This window comes from Aythya marila, assembly GCF_965140915.1.
Source record: "Aythya marila genome assembly, chromosome: W".
NCBI lineage: Eukaryota > Metazoa > Chordata > Aves > Anseriformes > Anatidae > Aythya > Aythya marila.
The window spans coordinates 2,725,578-2,732,378 of NC_139081.1; positions in this window are offsets into that span (position 1 = coordinate 2,725,578).

The following is a 6,801-nucleotide window of genomic DNA, read 5'->3' on the forward strand; positions in this document are numbered from 1 at the left end:
CGGTGAGATGCGGGACATCCGAGATCGAGTTGGGAGACCAGAGGCGTCAGTGGACAACGGCAGCCGACCCTCACCGTGTGGCGAGTTGGCACAGAGCAGAGGGGCGGACATCAGGACCCTGCAGTCTGTCTGACGTAACCATGGAGGCAGCAGCAGCTGTGCTGAGCTGTGCTGCTTCTCTCTGGCATTCTTTTTATAAGAGGTTTATCTTGCAATGCAAAAAAGACTATTCGTCCCCAGATCGGTGTTATAACTATTACTAATGACGATTTAGCTCTATTGCGGGGCAGGAGTGCAGAGACGCTGATTACACTGCCAAATGACCACCGGCAGGCTCTTTCACAAACAGCTTCTAAGGTTGCAGCCGGCACTGCTTGCAGCTGTATAGCAGACGTTACACTCTCTTTCCTAACTAGTAATCATGTCTCATCCATTTGTGGTGAATGGTCAGTGGCAAAAAGAAAAGGGGGAGAGTAAGGGGCGACAAAGACAGAAACGGTACCAGGAGGATGCCACTGACACTAACAGCATGGGTAATAGGAGTAGTATAAGTGACACAGGTGCGGGGCACTCTGCCTGCTGCTCGCCCTTGCCAGCCTGTGCACTGCTGCCGACGGTGCTAGAGCAAAATGTGAAGACTGCTCAGATGGCAGTGATGAGAGTGCTTGTGTGAAGAAGACGTGTGCTGAATCTGACTTTGTGTGCAACAGTGGTCAGTGTGTGCCAAACAGATGGCCGTGTGATGGGGATCCGGACTGTGAAAATGGGTCTGACGAGAGTGCTGAGCTGTGTCATATGAGAACATGCCGGGTAAATGAAATCAGCTGTGGTCCTCAGTCAACCCAGTGTATCCCAGTGTCCTGGAAATGTGATGGTGAAAAAGACTGTGACAGAGATCCTGATTGCAAGGATGGAAGAGATGAAATTAACTGCCCTTCTCGGACCTGTGATTAAGGAGGTATTGGGGAGGCATTGGGGAGGCAAGGACAATCCCCAGACATGGACTGTATATCTCGAAACAAGACACTGGAACTCATGATAAGGAAGCGGCAGACGGACAGAGAAACAAATGTAAGGACTATAAATCTCAAAACTGGACATTGGAATTCATTATAAAGATACAACAAACGGAAGAATTGGCAACAACCAGCTCTTGCAATTAAGAAACCTGCCAATTCAGTAGATTCCTGACCAAAGGTGAAAAGTACACTGTGAGGAAGACTCGAGGTCTTCCTCCCAAAGACCCCTGCCCACGTCCCAAAGACCCCTGCCCACAATTCTTGGGAGGCTCTACGCAGGCGCAAGGTGCCAAAAGGCTAATTAGCATGAGAAGCGAGGGAAGGCGGGGATAGGTAATGCATATGTATAGGTGCTTGTAGAATATTGATAGATTGATTGTATAAATTCAAGACTGCTTTCCGCTTTAGGTATGCATGATAGGTGGAGAGATCCCCCGTGCATCCAGCGCTGCAATAAAGAATATACCACTTAAAGGAATTTCGGCTTTGATCTTTGAATCAATCTGGCACCCCAGATGGGACAACCTCTCTGCCAGACCGCAGGACCCGCTGGGGACAGGACTCCCTAGGGTACCCCCGGGATTTCCCGGAGGGATTCCTCGACTCACTGGATCACTGCGGAGGCAGACAAGGACCCCATCATTGTAAGTGAGTATATTCTTTATTCTGGTTTGGTTTTCTGGTAGACCGGTCATCTGGAACTGTCTGTAAGTCAGAAGGTGATCTTCTGCGAGGCAGTGTTTGGTATATACTTTGTGGTTAGCACCATAAGTATATGTTTGGGGACCTTAAGGAAGGAGCTCGCTTTAAGGTCCATCTGGAATTGTGTTGTCTATTTTGGTTTTCTGACTCATGGAGTATGGTATTTAACTCTGGTTATTGTTACTGCGATTTTGGCTATTTTCCTGGTGGTAATAGTAGGTTCGTGGCATTGTTATAAGAAAGATATTGTTACGGTGTTACACAGTTCGGTTTTCTGACTTATCGCATGTGGAATTTGACTCTGACTATTGTTATTGTGATTTTGGCAATATTGCTGGTAATAGTAGTTTTGTGACATCGCTACTGAAAGATATTGCGTGCCCGTATTTTTGTGAGTGATACGTTTTGTGATACGCTTTTGTAAGTAACACGTGTATTCTGAAAGTGTAAACTGGAAAATGGGGGGGCGAGTAAGCAGTGAAATTCCTAAGAAAAGTACGCTGGGTTGTATTTTGAGTCATTGGAAGGATATAGGGGGGGCTCCGGGTGGAAGTGAAAATAAGAAAACTCTGATAAAATATTGTAATCAGTGGTGGCCCCTTTATAAATTACAAGAAGGGGAAAAATGGCCTAAAAATGGGACCTTGAATTACAACACGCTATTACAATTAATGTTATTCTTAAGGAGGGAAGGGAAATGGGATGAAGTTTCATATGCGGATATGTTTTTTACTCTGAGAAACCACCCAGAGTGGCAGAAGGAGTGTGGCATTAATTTGGCCCCACAAGACCCTTTGATTTTATCAATAGAGAAGGATATGAGGAGGGATGGAGTGGGGAAATTAAAGAGGTGTTGTTCGGCATGTAGCATTGGGCAGAGATGTTTAAAATTAAATGAGCCAGAAGAAAGGATGGAAGATTATGTTTTACCACCTATAAATGGTGATGTAGGTGCTGGAATAGAAGTTGAAGGCACTGGAAATGACATAGACTCTAAGGGGTTTACTCCGATAACTGCTCGTACACGAAGTAAAATAGGACCAATAATCCAAGCCCCTCTGCGTCAGGCTATGGGAGCTAATGGACCCGCTAGAATTAAAGTACCTTTCACAACTAATGAACTAGATGCCTGGAAGGAGGCGGTGAAAGGGTATCGAGATTATCCAGAGGCGGTGGCTAAAAGATTTGAATTGATTGTGAAAAACTTAGACCCAGACTGGAAGGATATAGAGATAATGCTGGCTGCATTATCAGAAACTGAGAAACAGCTAATAGTTAAAACTGCTAGAACGCAGGTACAAATCCAGGTAGCCTCGGGAGCCCTGCCCGGCACAGTGGAAGTACATGTGCCTAGGGCGGACCCTAATTGGGATTATAATGATGAGAATGATTATAGAATGCTGAAACGATATCAAGAATGGATTAGGATTGCTTTAGAAAATGCAATACCTAAATCTGTGAATTGGTCAAGACTATATACAATAAAACAGGGGACCTCAGAAACCCCATCCGAATTTCTTGAAAGGCTGAACGCAGCAATGCAGAAGTTTGCCACTATAGACCCTTCCTCTGAGGGGGGTAGACTTCAATTAGTATCCCTATTTTCGGGTCAGTCGGCAGAAGATATTAGACGAAAGCTTCAGAAAATGAAAGAACCAGACGTAAGGGATTTGGAAAGATTAGTAGAAGAAGCCTGGAGAGTGTTTAGAAATCGTGAGGGGAATGAAAGGCAAAAGTTAGGTGAGACGATTGCAGCAGCCACTGTGGCAGCCTTACGAAAGCAGGAAGAATCTTTTCGAGGCAGGAGAAGGGGGGGGGGAAGGTAATACGACTCCCCTTGCGGGCTGAACAGTGTGCTTACTGTAAAGAGATAGGACACTGGAAAAGGGAATGCCCGAAGCGGCAAGAGGAAAACAAGCTATTAATGGCTACAAAACAATGAAGGAGACCGGGGGACTCTACCCTAGCAGATCCACTGGTTAAAATTAAGCTAGGGAAATTGGGTCGGGAAGTAGAATTTTTAGTAGATACAGGAGCTACATATTCAGTGTTAAATCAGAAGTTGATGCCTGAAGATAAAGATTTTGTGACAGTGGTGGGGGCAACAGGTAGGCACGAAAAAGCTTTCTTTTTAAAACCATTAGAATATGAATTGGGGAAGCAAATGGGAATACATAGGTTTTTGTATTTGCCGGGATCTCCTAGATCTTTATTGGGACGGGATTTATTAGAGCAATTAGAAGCTGAAATTGTCTTTGAAAAGGGAAGGGTAGAGTTAAGAGTAAAAGAAGACCGACTTATAAGTGCACTAAGTTTGGTATTGATCCAAACCGATTCTTTTAATGAAACCCTTCCGGAAATCCAAGATCAAGTTTATCCAGGGGTGTGGGAATCTGATGTCCCTGGGAAAGCGAAGAATGCTGCACCAATAATGGTAAAATTAAAACCGGGAGAAAAGCCAGTAAAGGTTAAGCAGTACCCCCTTAGAATAGAAGATAGAAGAGGAATAAAAGATACAATAGATAAGTTTTTGCAATATGGGTTACTGGTCGAGTGTGAATCGGAATATAATACTCCCATCTTACCAATTAAGAAACCGGATGGGAAGAGTTATAGGTTAGTACAGGACTTAAGAGCAATAAACAGGATCACTGAAGACATACATCCTGTGGTAGCAAACCCTTATACACTATTGACCAAGTTAAGGGACGAGTTGGTCTGGTTTACCGTGCTGGACTTAAAGGATGCCTTCTTTTGTTTAACCTTGGCCCCGGAAAGCCGAAACCTCTTTGCCTTTGAATGGGAAAATCCTGACTCAGGACGAAAAGTACAGTTGACATGGACAGTGCTTCCTCAGGGGTTTAAGAATAGCCCCACGATTTTTGGTAATCAACTTGCAAAGGAGCTTGAATCCTGGGAAGCCCCCAATTCTGCAGGGGTCCTGCTGCAATATGTTGATGATCTCTTGATTGCTACCGAAGACAGGGAAAGCTGCATACAGTGGACGGTAAGCCTCCTTAATTTCCTAGGAATGAATGGATACCGGGTTTCACAACAGAAGGCACAATTGGTTCAAACCCGCGTGACGTACCTGGGAAGTGAGATCTCAGGAGGACAACGTGAATTGGGGACAGAACGCAAAGAAGCAATCTGTCGTACCCCAGAACCACAGACTGTTAAAGAATTACGAACTTTCCTAGGAATGACAGGTTGGTGCAGATTATGGATCAACAATTATGGACTAATTGTAAGGCCTTTGTATGATTTAATTAAAGATAACTGCATAAGACTAATATGGACAGGAGAAGCCCGAGCAGCCTTTAAGAAGCTTAAGAAGGAGTTAATGCAAGCCCCAGCTCTTGGTTTACCAGATTTGTCTAAACCTTTTTGGTTATACTCCTATGAAAGGCAGGGTATGGCCTTAGGGGTACTAGCACAAAAGTTGGGACCTTACAAAAGGGCAGTGGCTTATTTCTCCAAACAATTGGATGAAGTAAGTAAAGGATGGCCAGGCTGTCTGCGAGCAGTGGCAGCCGTAATTATGAATATATAAGAAGCCCGGAAATTTACAATGGGGCAGAAGATAACAGTGTTTGTCTCACACACTGTGTCAGCAGTTTTAGAACAAAAGGGGGCCCATTGGTTATCTCCTCAGAGATTTTTGAAATATCAAGCAATATTGGTAGAACAGGACAACTTGGAAATTGTGATAACTAATATTGTGAATCCAGCCTCTTTTCTTAGTGATGCTCCGGCGGAACCTGTGACTCACGATTGTTTAGAAACTATGGAGACTGTGTATTCCAGCCGACCAGACCTTAAGGAGGAGCCCATGGAAGATGCAGAAGAAACTTGGTTCACGGATGGGAGCAGTTTTGTTACGCAAGGGCAACGTAAAGCTGGATATGCTATAACAACTACTCAGCAGGTAATTGAGTCTAAGCCTTTACCCCCTGGAACATCAGCTCAAAAGGCGGAGATAGTTGCTCTCACGAGAGCATTGGAACTGGCAGCTGGAAAAAGGGTAAATATTTGGACAGATTCTAAATATGCATTCGGCGTGGTACATGCTCATGGAGCGATTTGGAAAGAACGTGGATTACTGACTGCTCAGGGAAAACAGATAAAACATGCTGAAGAAATTTTAAAATTGTTAGAGGCTGTAAAACAACCAGAAAAAGTGGCTATTATGCATTGCCGAGGGCATCAAAGAGGATCCACTGACTTCGAGATTGGGAACAGATTGGCTGATAAAGAGGCAAGAAGGGCGGCGGAAAGAGGCCAAGTGGAAGTGCTTGCTTTAATACCAGACGGTAAAATTCAGACATTAGAGAAAGGCCAGGCTCCTAAATATTCAAAAGAAGATTTAAAGTTGATCGAGGATCTAAAAGGGAAGCTGAATGTTGATGGGTGGGCTCATTTGAAGGACAACAGGGTTATTATGCCCTCTAATTTGGTGTGGCCTATGGTTTTGGGGGAACACAATAAAACCCATTGGGGAGCCAATGCCCTGTATAAACTATTAAATCAAGTCTTGGTAGCAAGAAAGGGTATCAAGGGACGAACAAATAAAGGGGATGTCGTTGTGGGAGTCTATTACAGACCGCCTGGCCAGGACGATAGCGCCGATAAATTATTCTTTACAGAACTAAGAGAGGCCTCGAGATTAACTCCCCTTGTCCTTATGGGGGACTTCAACTTGCCGGACGTTAACTGGGAGTGCCACACGGCTGACACGAGCAAGTCCAGGAGGTTCATGAAGCACCTAGATGATAACTTCTTGGTGCAGGTGCTAACGGAGCCAACTAGGAAAGGTGCCCTCCTAGACCTGTTGCTAGAAAACAGAGAGGGTCTGGTGGGAGATGTGGTGATTGGTGGCCGCCTCGGTCATAGCGACCATGAAGTGGTTGAGTTCAAAATTTATGGTGACAGAAGGAAAAGTGCCACCAAAACCTCATCCCTAGATATGGGGAAAGCGGACTTCAGGCTGCTCAGGGAACTAGTCAGCAAGGTCCCCTGGGAAACTGCTCTTGAAGGCTTCGATGTCCACCAGTGCTGGTCATTCTTTAAGCGATGCCTC